The 14079-nt window shown below is 45.4% G+C and overlaps 1 protein-coding gene across 1 annotated transcript in view; it reads right to left on the bottom strand.

Moving 5' to 3' along the window:
- Positions 1-5230, bottom strand: part of cracd (capping protein inhibiting regulator of actin dynamics) — an 82119-nt gene extending 76889 nt beyond the window's left edge. Inside the window, exon 1 of the mRNA XM_078238952.1 lies at positions 5146-5230. The gene's annotated coding sequence lies outside the window, so the exon portion shown is untranslated. The remainder of the gene's footprint in view (positions 1-5145) is intronic.
- Between the last annotated feature and the right edge of the window lie 8849 nt (positions 5231-14079).

Raw genomic sequence — 14079 nt, 5'->3', positions numbered from 1 at the left:
GACCACCACCAAAAAGTTATGAAATACTTTCTTAGATGTGGAACCAAAGAGCCAGCTCCTGCTCAGCTTCCTTCACTTCCCCCATTTCAGTCCTGACCACCTCCTCTCATTTCCCATCGCCTGCCCCTCACAAGCCTATGCAAGGATTTCTGCTGCTGATACACTGGTTCAAAATCCAATGTTGGTTCACGAGCTAAGGATGTTAGAATCTCCAAAGCAAGCTTGCATGAGGAGCAGGGGGTTGTCAGCAACTGCAGAATTGTGCATCACCAGAATGAGTAACCCATTGGAGTTTAGAAGAATGAGATGTGATCTTATTGAAAAATATAAGATTCTGAGGGGACTTGATTGGGTGGATACCTTGAGGATGTTTCCTCTTGTGGGGGAGACTAGAACTAGGGGACATGGGCGGCACGGTAGCACAGTGGTTAGCACTGCTGCTTCACAGCTCCAGGGACCTGGGTTCGATTCCCGGCTTGGGTCACTATCTGTGTGGAGTTTGCAAATTCTCCTCGTGTCTGCGTGGGTTTCCTCCGGGTGCTCTGGTTTCCTCCCACAGTCCAAAGATGTGCGGGTTAGGTTGATTGGCCATGCTAAAAAAATTGCCCCTTAGTGTCCTGGGATGCGTAGATTAGAGGGATTAGTGGGTAAAATATGTAGGGATATGGGGGTAGGGCCTGGGTGGGATTGTGGTCGGTGCAGACTCGATGGGCCAAATGGCCTCTTTCTGTACTGTAGGGTTTCTATGATTTCTATGATAGTTTAAAAATAAGAGGTCTCCCTTTTGAGACAGAGAAGAGGAGAAACCTTTTTGCCCAAAGATTCATTGGTGTGTGGAATTCTCTTCCCCAGAAAGTATTGGAGGCTGATTCTTTGAATCTATTCAAGGCACAATTAGATTTAGTTAGGCAAGAGAGTCCCGAGTTATGGGGGGCAGACAACAAAGTGGAACTGAGACCATAACCGGATCAGCCATGATCTTATTGAATGTTGGAGCAGGCTCGAAGGGCCAAATGCCCGCCTCCTGCCCCAATGTTCCTATATTCATGGCTGAGCACATTTCTCATTACCAGATTTGGGGAATCTACCCCAGTTCCATGGAAAGTATAAGGGCCTGTCATAAGCATCAGGCTTGTGTTAAAATGGGGACCAATTCTCCATTCATTCTACACATCATGGATTGTACCCATGTCCATGGTGAGGATTGAAGGTGGGAGAGGGTGGGATAGTGGAGGGGGGCAGGTATAATTCAGTGAATGGCCTGTCCTCCACCTACCTGCTGTCCCTGCCCTCAATGCAATGTTACCAGCAGCAAGGGTGGCATGGGCAGGCTGCCCATTTAAGGGCCTCATCCCAACATCACTAGGATTTAATCAGCAGTGGAGCGGGTCCAGGACAAGAGGCCAGGCCAGCAGCTTTCCCTGCATGGGCTGATAGCGGCCAGGTGGTGGGGTTCCTCCTTAAGAGACACCCAGGTCCATTGGAGATCCCCTCTAAGATGCAAGCTCCCCCAGATTCCCTTATCCTCGGGGTCTCACAAACCCTGGCTACTCATCCCCGTCACCAGGGCCAGACAGATTGGTACCGGCGGCGACCCCTGACTAACCTGCTAGGTTGGCTCCAGCACTGAACACCCGTTTAAGCCCCAAGTGCAATACTGGCATTGACCACTGCTCCCAGGGGCACTGCCTGTACTGGAGAGCTGCCGGCTTCTTATTGACCAGTTGCTCTCTGAGGCGGAACTTCCTGTCTTTGAGGGGAGATAACCCGCCGCCAGATCTATTAATGGCCCATTGGCCATTAAATAGCTGCAGGGTGGGGCTCTCCACTGCCCCATCCCCAACATTTTAATTGGGGAGCAGGGACCATGGTTTCATGTAAAATCCACCCCTATGTTATAGTGACGGGAGGATATTATACATGCATGAGTGGCTCCATAAACTGAAATGACCTGGTGATCTGATCTGAATGGTTAGGTTTTGTAAAACAATGTAGCACCTAAATATGATATCCATTCAGTATAGGAGGCTATCCAAAGTTTAGCAGCTCCAAGACACCCTTTGATGAGGAAGACTAGAGGCTACAGAAGGTTAAAATCATCAAATTATCAAAGTTTGATGAGAACTGAGCATAAACATCAGTGCATTATGATTTATTATGTTAAATTCATAGAAACCCTACAGTGCAGAAAGAGGCCATTTGGCCCATCGAGTCTGCACCAACCACAATCCCACCCAGGCCCTGCCCCCATATCCTTACATCTTTAACCACTAATCCCTCTAACCTACGCATCTCAGGACACTAAGGGGCAATTCTGGCACGGCCAATCAACCTAACCCGCACATCTTTGGACTGTGGGAGGAAACCGGAGCACCCTGAGGAAACCCACACAGACACGAGGAGAATGTGCAAACTCCACACAGACAGTGACCCAAGCCGGGAATCGAACCCAGGTCCCTGGAGCTGTGAAGCAGCAGTGCTAACCACTGTGCTACTGTGCCGCCCATTGAAACCAAATTGAAACCCATAAAGCTGGTGGCTGAACGTCTTATTGCTTTACTCAAAATGTTATTGATGGGCGGCACAGTGGTTAGCACTGCTGCCTCACAGCGTCAGGGATCCGGGATCATTTCCAGCCTGGTTGTCTGTGTGGATTTCTTCTGTATGCTCAGGTTTCCTCCCACAGTCCAAAGGTTAGGTTGATTGGCCATGCTAAATTGCCCCTTAGTGTCAGGGGGGTTAGTATGGTAAATACATGGGGTTATAGGGATAAGGCCTTGGTGGAATTGATGCCAGTGCAGGCTCGATGGGCTGAATGGCCTCCTTCTGCACTGTAGGGATTCTATGAGTATACTAATGAGTCTGCTAATATCTAAAAATGGCACGTTGTGATCACATTTGAATATATTGCAAATATTACACACGGTAAGTTCAGAATGCACCATACTCTTATACCGTATTCATTTTTTAATTCATTTATGGGATGTGGGCGTTGCTGGCTGGGCCTGCATTTACTGCCCTCCATTTCAGAGGGCATTTGAGAGTCAACCACATTGCTGAGGATCTGGAGTCACATGTACGCTAGACCGGGTAAGGACAATAGATTTCCTTCCCTAAAGGACATTAGTGAACTAGATGGGTTTTTACAACAATTGACAATTGTTTTATGGTCATCATTAGACTTTCAATTCCAGGTATTTATTGAAATTAAATTTCCCCATCTACGATGGTGGGATTTGAACCCAGTCTCCAGATCTTGCCCTAGGTCTCTGAATTACTAGTCTAGTGTCACCTTTCATAAATGAATATATTGCATATATTACACATGGTAATTTCAGAAAGCACCTTATCTTGTTTTAGCAATGCCAAACTCAAATCCAATTAAGTTTCAGTAATTGAGTCTGTGTTTTCCTCAAATTAACCTGCTGTTCTATCACTTCATCTTGGTTCCAGTTCCTCAAGCAAACAATCAACATGCATGATCAAAACTAATGCTGAATGTAACACAAGTCAGAGTTATTGGTTCATGACTTTACTATGCTACAGGACTTCTATACTCTGTTTATCTAAAGAGGAAATAACAGAGCACCTGAATAAGAATGGTTCGATCAAGCAGACGCAGCATGGATTCATGAAGGGAAAGTCGTGTTTGACGAATCTACTGGACTTTTATGAAGATGTCACTAGTGCGGTTGACAGAGGGGAACCGGTGGATGTGGTGTTTTTAGATTTCCAGAAGGCGTTTGATAAGGTGCCTCACAAAAGGTTGCTGCAGAAGATTGGGGTACACGGAGTTAGGGGTAAGGTGTTGGCATGGATTGGGGATTGGCTATCTAACAGGAAGCAGAGAGTTGGGATAAATGGGTGCTTTTCTGGTTGGCAGTTGGTGACCAGTGGCGTGCCGCAGGGATCGGTGCTGGGGCCTCAATTGTTTACCATTTACATAGATGATCTGGAGGAGGGGACTGAATGTAGGGGGGTATTCAAGTTTGCTGATGACACGAAGGTGAGTGGGAAACTGAATTGCGTGGAGGATGCGGAAAGTCTGCAGAGAGATTTGGATAGGCTGAGCGAGTGGGCGAGGATCTGGCAGATGGAATATAACGTTAGCAAATGTGAGGTTATCCACTTTGGAAGAAATAATAGTAAATTGGAATATTATTTAAATGGAGAAAAATTACATCGTGCGACTGTGCAGAGGGACCTGGGGGTCCTTGTGCACGAATCGCAAAAACTCAGTCTGCAGGTGCAGCAGGTGATCAAGAAGGCGAATGAAATGTTGGCCTTTATCGCGAGGGGGATAGAATATAAAAGCAGGGAGGTCTTGCTGCAACTGTACAAGGCACTGGTGAGGCCGCAACTGGAGTACTGTGTGCAGTTTTGGTCCCCTTATTTGCGAAAGGATATATTGGCCTTGGAGGGAGTGCAGAGAAGGTTCACCAGGTTGATACCGGAGATGAGGGGTGTAGCTTATGAGGAGAGATTAAACAGATTGGGTCTGTACTCGTTGGAGTTTAGAAGGATGAGGGGTGATCTTATAGAGACATATAAGATAATGAAGGGGCTGGATAGGGTAGAGGTGGAGAGATTCTTTCCACTTAGAAGGGAAACCAGAACTAGAGGGCACAGCCTCAAAATAAGGGGGTGCCGGTTCAGAACAGAGTTGAGGGGGAACTTCTTCTCTCAGAGGGTAGTGAATCTCTGGAATTCTCTACCCATTGAAGTGGTGGAGGCTTCCTCGTTGAATATGTTTAAATCACGGGTAGATAGTTTTCTGATCAATAAGGGAATTAGGGGATATGGGGAGCAGGCGGGTAAGTGGAACTGATTCGCTTCAGATCAGCCATGATCTTGTTGAATGGCGGGGCAGGCTCGAAGGGCCAGATGGCCTACTCCTGCTCCTATTTCTTATGTTCTTATGTTCTTATGTTCTGTTTAAACTACATAGAACATAGAACAGTACAGCACAGAACAGGCCCTTCGGCCCACGATGTTATGCCGAGCTTTATCTGAAACCAAGATCAAGCTATCCCACTCCCTATCATCCTGCTGTGCTCCATGTGCCTATCCAATAACCGCTTAAATGTTCCTAAAGTGTCTATAGAACAAACTGCAATGAAAAAATATAGTTCAAGGAGTTTTTACCTTAATTCATCTTCAGATTCCCCATCAGCTGACCCAATCCCATTTCGAACATCCCCAGTCGATTGACTGGATTTTAGATTTACTTTCACAGGAATTATGGGCGGTACCTTCCTTCTTTTTTTACCGAACAGTTTCCTTAATGGTTGGAATTTGCCCTGCTTTTTCTTCTCTGTTAATTGCAAGGATCACATACACTTTATGTATTTTATTTGCTGTTATGCCAAAAGTCAACGTTGATTGCATAGAATAAACAGTATTGTACAGTCATATGCAAAACATGGGCAAAGTGCAATTCTGACATCAACCAGACATCTTCTGTAGTTTAGCAACTGGAGTTTCTTGCAGATAAAAATATATACTTGTAAAACGTATACTTGTTGGATGCATTTAAGTTTAATACAGTTTCAAGGTTTTATAAGGTCACATCACTCTAAGGCCAATGAAATGAGGTGTCAGAATTTATAATCAACTTGCTGTGATGTGGAAATGCTGCCTGCAAACAATAGTTCCACCCATTACAATGCTGTACCTCAATGGCAATTTGTATGAGGCAGACAGGAGCATTGTGTGCTACACTATAGTATCTCCCAATGGACATTGATGGAAAAAGGTTTTGGGTACCCAGACTCTCTGGGACGAAATGTATATTGAGCGGTTGAGCAAAGTGGGTAAAAGTGGATTAGCAGCCTGTTTTACACTCCACCTGAGAAACAAAATCATGTGAGGTATAAAATGTGGGTTTCTTATCACCTGTTTAGTGCTTTGATTGAAGACTGATTTTGTCCCACGTGTGTGTGCTGACACATACACAATTTACCTGATTGCTGTCAGTTAAATGGGATTGTCTGGAACTAAAAATGGATTTGCAAATCACAAAAACCAGGTAAGAACACTGCTGATAGCAGGAATGGTCTCCTTTCTAATCTTTTGTAAATTTAGATATACAATCACCCAATGCACTGGATAACAGATAAATACAGACTAATTGGATTAGCAATTGCAACTGCACAGATTTTTGCCCTCTTATTCCAGAAAGTTTTATATTAATAAAGAATTTTTGAAGGATTATTTAAAGAATTTTGGGGTAGGGTCATGCAAGACAGAGGTAACATGCAAACATATATAACAAAGTTACAAATTTCAAACCTATGCAATGCCACTATTTTGTTCGCAAGTTATAAATAAATGAAAAATAGGCAAATAACTCAATTTTCTGACGAAGCGGAGCAATATAATCCCCACCCCCTCCCCCCAGTAGAATCTTTGAGCTGGATTTTCAATTGGGGCACCCTTTAAACCTTTTGGGGAGGTTCTGATTCCCGGATTCCCCACCCTATACCTGGGGTCTATGATTTTCAGTGGTGTCTTCACAGGGTGCAAGCTGGTAAAAGCTGGTTGGGTTGCAAACCCACACCCCATATTCCCAATCTGGCTGACTCCATTACAGGGATAGGCATGGCCTAGTTCTTTTCAATTTTCATGGAGTCGGATCAGCTTTTCAGAGTCATGGTTCACTATACCTCAGATGTTGTGAACCCGTAATCTGCACAAGGGCGTCTTTTTGGAAGGTAAGTTCAAAAGATCCTCTTCATGCTCCCATGTCAAGGTATGCCCCCCATCAACTTCCTACAGCCCTTCATACCCCCCCATGTCAAATTATGGCACTTCATTGCCCATTCACCTACTGTACCCATAGACATGAACCTAATAGTGAGAGCAGGATGTCTAAAAAAAGCTGTAAGAAAAGGCATTCATTCATAAATTTCCATTGTCTGAAAAAACACTTGCTTATTACCGCAACCCAATAAATGTGTCAATCATCCAGGCCATTTAAAGTATCAACAACTGAAACTGCAAGTACTTGAAACCTCTTCATTTTCTGTAAATAAACATTGTGAAATTGACAGCCAGAGAGCCAGAGCTGTCAACCAAGCAATGGTTGCCCCAGGGCTCAGGTATTTCAACAGGCTGATAGATGTAGGGTTCTCAGCCAAGCCTTGTACTTTAGCACGGGTATATGAGAGGCCATAGAGGGGTGGCTGGGGGCATATCTTGGCATAGGGAGCATGGGGGAAGGCACAGGGTTTTTTAGGGGGCATTTATTGGCATGAGGGGCCATAGGGGACACTTGGGGGCACAGCTTGACATGAAGGACCCCAGCAGGTGTTTAGGGGCATAAGATAGCATAGATGGGGAATGGGGAATGTGTGTGGGGATAAGGGAGGGTGTGGATTGAAGGCTGGAGGGCATTTCTGTTTTTATTATGACTGGGATGATGTCCCATTGCACTGAGATGAGTGTTGTAAGCAGTGCACCTCTGCACCTGACAGCCCCTGAGGCTGACGCCAAGTTTTCTCCTGGGTAAGCTGGCCCAACTCGCAGGACCCCTCCCCAACCACCCAAAAAAAGAAAATCCTGATTTGAAATGGGCACATAAGGACAACTGAAAAATTTTGATTGCTTCCTATTAATTGGCCTTTATACGCCATTTACTTACCCTAACTAGCAATCTGTCTCTTATGAGCAGACAGCCCTGCCACCCTCGAACCCACCTCTGGGAAAATGGTCACAGCATAAGATCGCGCCCACAATCTGACATGCTGGCTGGTGGAATTGGTTTTTATGCCCGTCTCTCTTTGTACTCGGCCCTATATGTTCTGGTAGAGCAACTGGGGACAGAGAGAAAGAAACAGCAAACCAGGGATTTGGGGTGGGGTGGAAGGTAGGCGGGGGGAGGGAGGTGGTTGCAGAGATTGGGAGAGAAATAGAGAAAGAGAGAGAGAGAGAGAGCTCTTCACGGATGCATATTTAATAAGCTGAACAGTGCAAGATTGCACATGGGCAATTAGCATCCCACCCCCAGCAAAGATCACTCCCACTTCCGAGCCTTGCCATCAAACTTAGACTCTGGAATGGGTGGTTTTAGTTTTGGTTTGATTTATTGCTTTTACAACCTGATGTGCATTGAAAGAAGTAATAAAAAGCTTTCATTCAAAGTTACTTCCTACATGTTTCAGTTTCTATTCTGAAATCTTTCTGTTCTTTCGTCCTCGTTCTCTGATTTAGAAATTATGGTGTTCATCCTTCTATGGGCCTCTGACGGAAATCTTTGTCGCTTCTTTGGACACGGGTGAGGTCCCTGAGGATTGGAGGATAGTGAATGTGGTCCCGTTGTTTAAGAAGGGTAGCAGGGATAACCCAGGAAATTATAGGCCGGTGAGCTTGACGTCCGTGGTAGGGAAGTTGTTGGAGAGGATTCTTAGAGACAGGATGTATGCGCATTTAGAACGGAACAATCTCATTAGTGACAGACAGCATGGTTTTGTAAGAGGGAGGTCGTGCCTTACAAATTTGGTGGAGTTTTTTGAGGAAGTGACAAAAACGGTTGACGAAGGAAGGGCCGTGTATGTCGTCTATATGGATTTCAGTAAGGCATTTGACAAAGTCCCACATGGCAGGTTGGTTAAGAAGGTTAAGGCTCATGGGATACAAGGAGAAGTGGCTAGATGGGTGGAGAACTGGCTTGGCCATAGGAGACAGAGGGTAGTGGTCGAAGGGTCTTTTTCCGGCTGGAGGTCTGTGACCAGTGGTGTTCCGCATGGCTCTGTACTGGGACCTCTGCTATTTGTGATATATATAAATGATTTGGAAGAAGGTGTAACTGGTGTAATCAGCAAGTTTGCGGATGACACAAAGATGGCTGGAATTGCGGATAGCGAAGAGCATTGTCGGGCAATACAGCAGGATATAGATAGGCTGGAAAATTGGGCGGAGAGGTGGCAGATGGAGTTTAATCCGGATAAATGCGAAGTGATGCATTTTGGAAGAAATAATGTAGGGAGGAGTTATACAGTAAATGGCAGAGTCATCAGGAGTATAGAAACACAGAGGGACCTAGGTGTGCAAGTCCACAAATCCTTGAAGGTGGCAACACAGGTGGAGAAGGTGGTGAAGAAGGCATATGGTATGCTTGCCTTTATAGGACGGGGTATAGAGTATAAAAGCTGGAGTCTGATGATGCAGCTGCATAGAACGCTGGTTAGGCCACATTTGGAGTACTGCATCCAGTTCTGGTCGCCGCACTACCAGAAGGACGTGGAGGCGTTAGAGAGAGTGCAGAGAAGGTTTACCAGAATGTTGCCTGGCATGGAGGGTCTTAGCTATGAGGAGAGATTGGGTAAACTGGGGTTGTTCTCCCTGGAAAGACGGAGAATGAGGGGAGATCTAATAGAGGTGTACAAGATTATGAAGGGAATAGATAGGTGAACGGTGGGAAGCTTTTTCCCAGATCAGAAGTGACGTTCACGAGGGGTCACGGGCTCAAGGTGAGAGGGGCGAAGATATTAGAGGGATGTTTTTTACACAGAGGGTGGTGGGGGCCTGGAATGCGCTGCCAAGTAGGGTGGTGGAGGCAGGCACGCTGACATCATTTAAGACTTACCTGGATAGTCACATGAGCAGCCTGGGAATGGAGGGATACAAACGATTGGTCTAGTTGGACCAAGGAGTGGCACAGGCTTGGAGGGCCGAAGGGCCTGTTTCCTGTGCTGTACTGTCCTTTGTTCTTTGTTCTTTATAACAGAAAAGGTCAAATACTTAACCGGGGATTTTATGATACGTGGCCACTCAGATAAGATAAATGCCATGATATTGGCAAACAGGCAAATGTCATGTGGAAAATGTCACATGATTTAAGCATCATATGATCAGCAGCATGTGATTAAATGCTTTGTGGCAGGCCACATGAACAAATTTCCAGAGATATGCTGAACCCTAATGCAGGGTGGTTCGATTACTTATGCTGAATCTTGTCCTTCTGTCTTTTAAATACAGGTAATCAATAAATCATATAGATGCTGTGATACAATTTGGTAAGTTAACAGTGCATTATCCCAGAGTACATCATTAAACAGACTCACCCTTTGCAATAACCTCTTCAGTATTCCAGCTGAATTTAAACACCAAATAAATAATTACAAAAGAGTATTTTCATCCATAAATGTAATTGATATTACAATAGAGGCCTGAGTTAATAGGACCATTAGTGTATAATACTGCTGGTGCATTGGTAATGTGCTATATGCAATGATATTAAATTGGAATATATTGTATTTTTCTCGTGACTGGACAGAAAAACAATCATTACTCACCACAGACCTGTTAATGGTACACGGCGCAAAAATAAAATTTATTAGGCTCACAGCATTCCCAATTAAGTAATTAATTAACCATAGTCCACAGAGGACCATAGGCATCTCTCTCCATCAGTGAGAAAGAGACAATTGATTATATGTAGCTTGAGGGGCACTACGCCACAGCATGGGGCAAGGTGCGAAGGCAGGCTTCCGCGAACAATCACAGCAGATACAGGGATTGAATCCATGCCGTTGGCACACATTCTAGCCAGCTAGCCAACTGAGCCAAATGACTCGCACAATGAAGTGATTAGCTTTTAATAGATCAAACAATAGTTCAAACCACCAAAATCAAACAGGATGGGGAGAAGTAGGCAAAAATATTAGGTCAGGCTCATTTTCGAAGCTGTACTTCAAGCCTCGCCAAAATACTTCAGGCGAGCAGCAGATGTCACGTCTCCACAGGCACTAGAGGGTTAAATGTTGGGTTACTTCCATCAGCAGCAACAGCCGTGGTGAGTCTGGGGTGGGGAGGACAAATGGCGGGGATGTAATCATGCTCAGCAGTCAGGAGTGCTGTGGGGCTGGAGGGCACACTCATGTTTCTCATCAAATCATAGAATCCCTAAAGCGCAGAAGGAAGCTATTCGGTCCATCGAGTCCATCGAGTCTGCACCAACAACAATCCCATCCAGACCCCATCCCTGTAAACCCATTTACCTTGCTAATCCTCCTGACACTAAGGAGCAATTTAGCATGGCCAATCCACCTAACCTACACATCTTTGGATAGTGGGAGGAAACCCATGCAAACACGGGGAGAATGTGCAAACTCCACACAGACAGTGACCCAAGGCTGGGATTGAACCCAGGTCCTTGGTGCTGTGAGGCAGCAGTGCTAACCACTGTGTCACCTTGCCGCTCCACAATCAAATTTTAAAATAATGTACTTATTCTTTTCATGCTGGGCTCATGTTAGGCCATATTCATGCTTGCTCTGCCCTGCAGGGAGCTGTGAAGCAGCAGTGCTAACCACTGTGCTACCGTGCCGCCCTTTTGACTTAAAAGCCCAATAACTTTATGAAAAAGCAATGCTTTCAATCCTTGGTTTGTTTGGGGAGGAAGATGAGGCTGTTGTACTTTTATCATTATGATTTACATCAAGTTTTAAGCGGAAATTTTCCAACTGTGCATTGTGGGTGGGAAGCTTTGTCTGTATTATCGGTAGTGGAGGCTCCCCATCAGCAAAGTGAGAACAATAACCCCATGTGGCTCATTTGGCAAATTTGCTAATTCATAAATGTTTTTCATGAAAACATTGATTCCAGTGGGATGTAAATTATCAGGTTCTTCAACGAGAAAATGACAATCCCTCCTCAGGATTGCAGCCCACCTGAAAGTGACAATTATTCCTCCCTCCACCTGCGCCTCTTTAAACAACTGTATAACTGAACTCATTTTAACGCTCATCACACTCAGTATTTTTAAAATACAAAATGTACCTTTGTAATTGTAAAACACAATGATGATGTTTTATTCAAAGGATTCCTTTGTTCTTTGCTTAGCTAATCAGTTTAGAATTACATTCTAAGGGTGCAGGGTCTGAGGTCTGTACTTCAATCGGTAATCATTATTGTGATGCTGCAAAGCTAAATTCGCCCAAAATTGTCCTCATAGCTGCCGCCTGACATATTACTCTCAAAGAACCTATTTGCTAATAAAATGGTTAGGTCCTTTGTCGTTTATAAGCTGCTTTCAAAATACTTCATACCTAAGTACCTTATTAGATTGTATTATTACGTTGCTTTTAGAAGTAGCCTGGGTCACTCGTGCTGGAAAATCTGGCACTAACTTCAATGCCGTCAACTGCCAGTTTCCAGATGCAATTTTACAACTCATCCGCTTCATCCTGGACCACAATATCTTCACCTTCAACAACCAGTTCTTCATCCAGACACACGGAACAGCCATGGGGACAAAATTCGCACCTCAATATGCCAACATCTTCATGCACAGGTTCGAACAAGACTTCTTCACCGCACAGGACCTTCAACCGATGCTATACACTAGATACATCGATGACATTTTCTCCCTTTGGAGTCATGGCGAACAATCACTGAAACAACTATATGATGACATCAACAAGTTCCATCCCACCATCAGACTCACCATGGACTACTCTCCGGAATCGGTTGCATTCTTGGACACACGCATCTCCATTAAGGACGGTCACCTCAGCACCTCACTGTACCGCAAGCCCACGGATAACCTCATGATGCTCCACTTCTCCAGCTTCCACCCTAAACACGTAAAAGAAGTCATCCCCTACGGACAAGCCCTCCGAATACACAGGATCTGCTCGGATGAGGAGGATCGCAACAGACACCTCCAGACGCTGAAAGATGCCCTCATAAGAACAGGATATGGTGCTCGACTCATCGATCAACAGTTCCGACGCGCCACAGCGAAAAACCGCACCGACCTCCTCAGAAGAGAAACACGGGACACAGTGGACAGAGTATTCTTCGTCGTCCAGTACTTCCCCGGAGCGGAGAAGCTACGGCAGCTCCTCCGGAGCCTTCAACATGTCATTGATGAAGACGAACATCTCGCCAAGGCCATCCCCACACCCCCACTTCTTGCCTTCAAACAACCACGCAACCTCAAACAGACCATTGTCCGCAGCAAACTACCCAACCTTCAGGAGAACAGTGACCACGACACCACACAACCCTGCCACAGCAACCTCTGCAAGACGTGCCGGATCATCGACATGGATGCCATCATCTCACGTGAGAACACCATCTACCAGGTACACGGTACCTACTCTTGCAACTCGGCCAACGTTGTCTACCTGATACGCTGCAAGAAAGGATGTCCCGAGGCATGGTACATTGGGGAAACCATGCAGACGCTACGACAACGGATGAATGAACACCGCTCGACAATCACCAGGCAAGACTATTCTCTTCCTGTGGGGGAGCACTTCAGCAGTCACGGGCATTCAGCCTTGGATCTTCAGGTAAGCGTTCTCCAAGGCGGCCTTCACGACACACGACAGCGCAGAGTCGCTGAGCAGAAACTGATAGCCAAGTTCCGCACACATGAGGACGGCCTAAACCGGGATGTTGGATTTATGTCACATTATCAGTAACCCCCACAGCTTACCTCATGGACTTGCAGAATTCCACAAGCTGTTCTGTCTGGAGACAATACACATCTCTTTAACCTGTGTTGAATGCTCCCTCCACCCACATTGTCTGTACATTTAAGACCTGGCTGGCTGTAGAGATTTGCATTCTAATCAGTATTCTGTAATTTGATTTCTGTGTCTGTGTACTGTTTGAGAATGGATATCCACTCCATCTGACGAAGGAGCTCTGCTCCGAAAGCTTATGGTATTTGCTACCAAATAAACCTGTTGGACTTTAACCTGGTGTTCTGAGACTTCTTACTAACTTCATTCAGCATTGGTGCACCAAATTCACAGCAATTGGAAAATAAGACAAATCTGTAACCTCATGGCCCGGCATTTCCTCGGATCTACAATTAGCATCAAGCCAAGGGATTAACCCAGATTCGATGAAGAGTGCATGAGGACATGTCAGGAGCAGCAGAAGACATAGCTAAAAATGAGGTGTAAATCTGGGGAAGTTACAACACAGGGCTACTTGCATGCCAAACAACTGATGCAGCGTACAACAGAAAGAGCTAAGCAATCCACCAAGTGATGGATCAGATCTAAGCGCTGCAGTCCAGCGTGAATGGTGGTGGACAATCAGACAACTAACTGGAGGGGG

Source organism: Mustelus asterias, chromosome 1 (genome assembly GCF_964213995.1).
Source record: "Mustelus asterias chromosome 1, sMusAst1.hap1.1, whole genome shotgun sequence".
Lineage (NCBI taxonomy): Eukaryota > Metazoa > Chordata > Chondrichthyes > Carcharhiniformes > Triakidae > Mustelus > Mustelus asterias.
The sequence above is the reverse complement of the archived record's forward strand: the minus strand, read 5'-3'. Positions and strand labels throughout refer to the sequence as shown.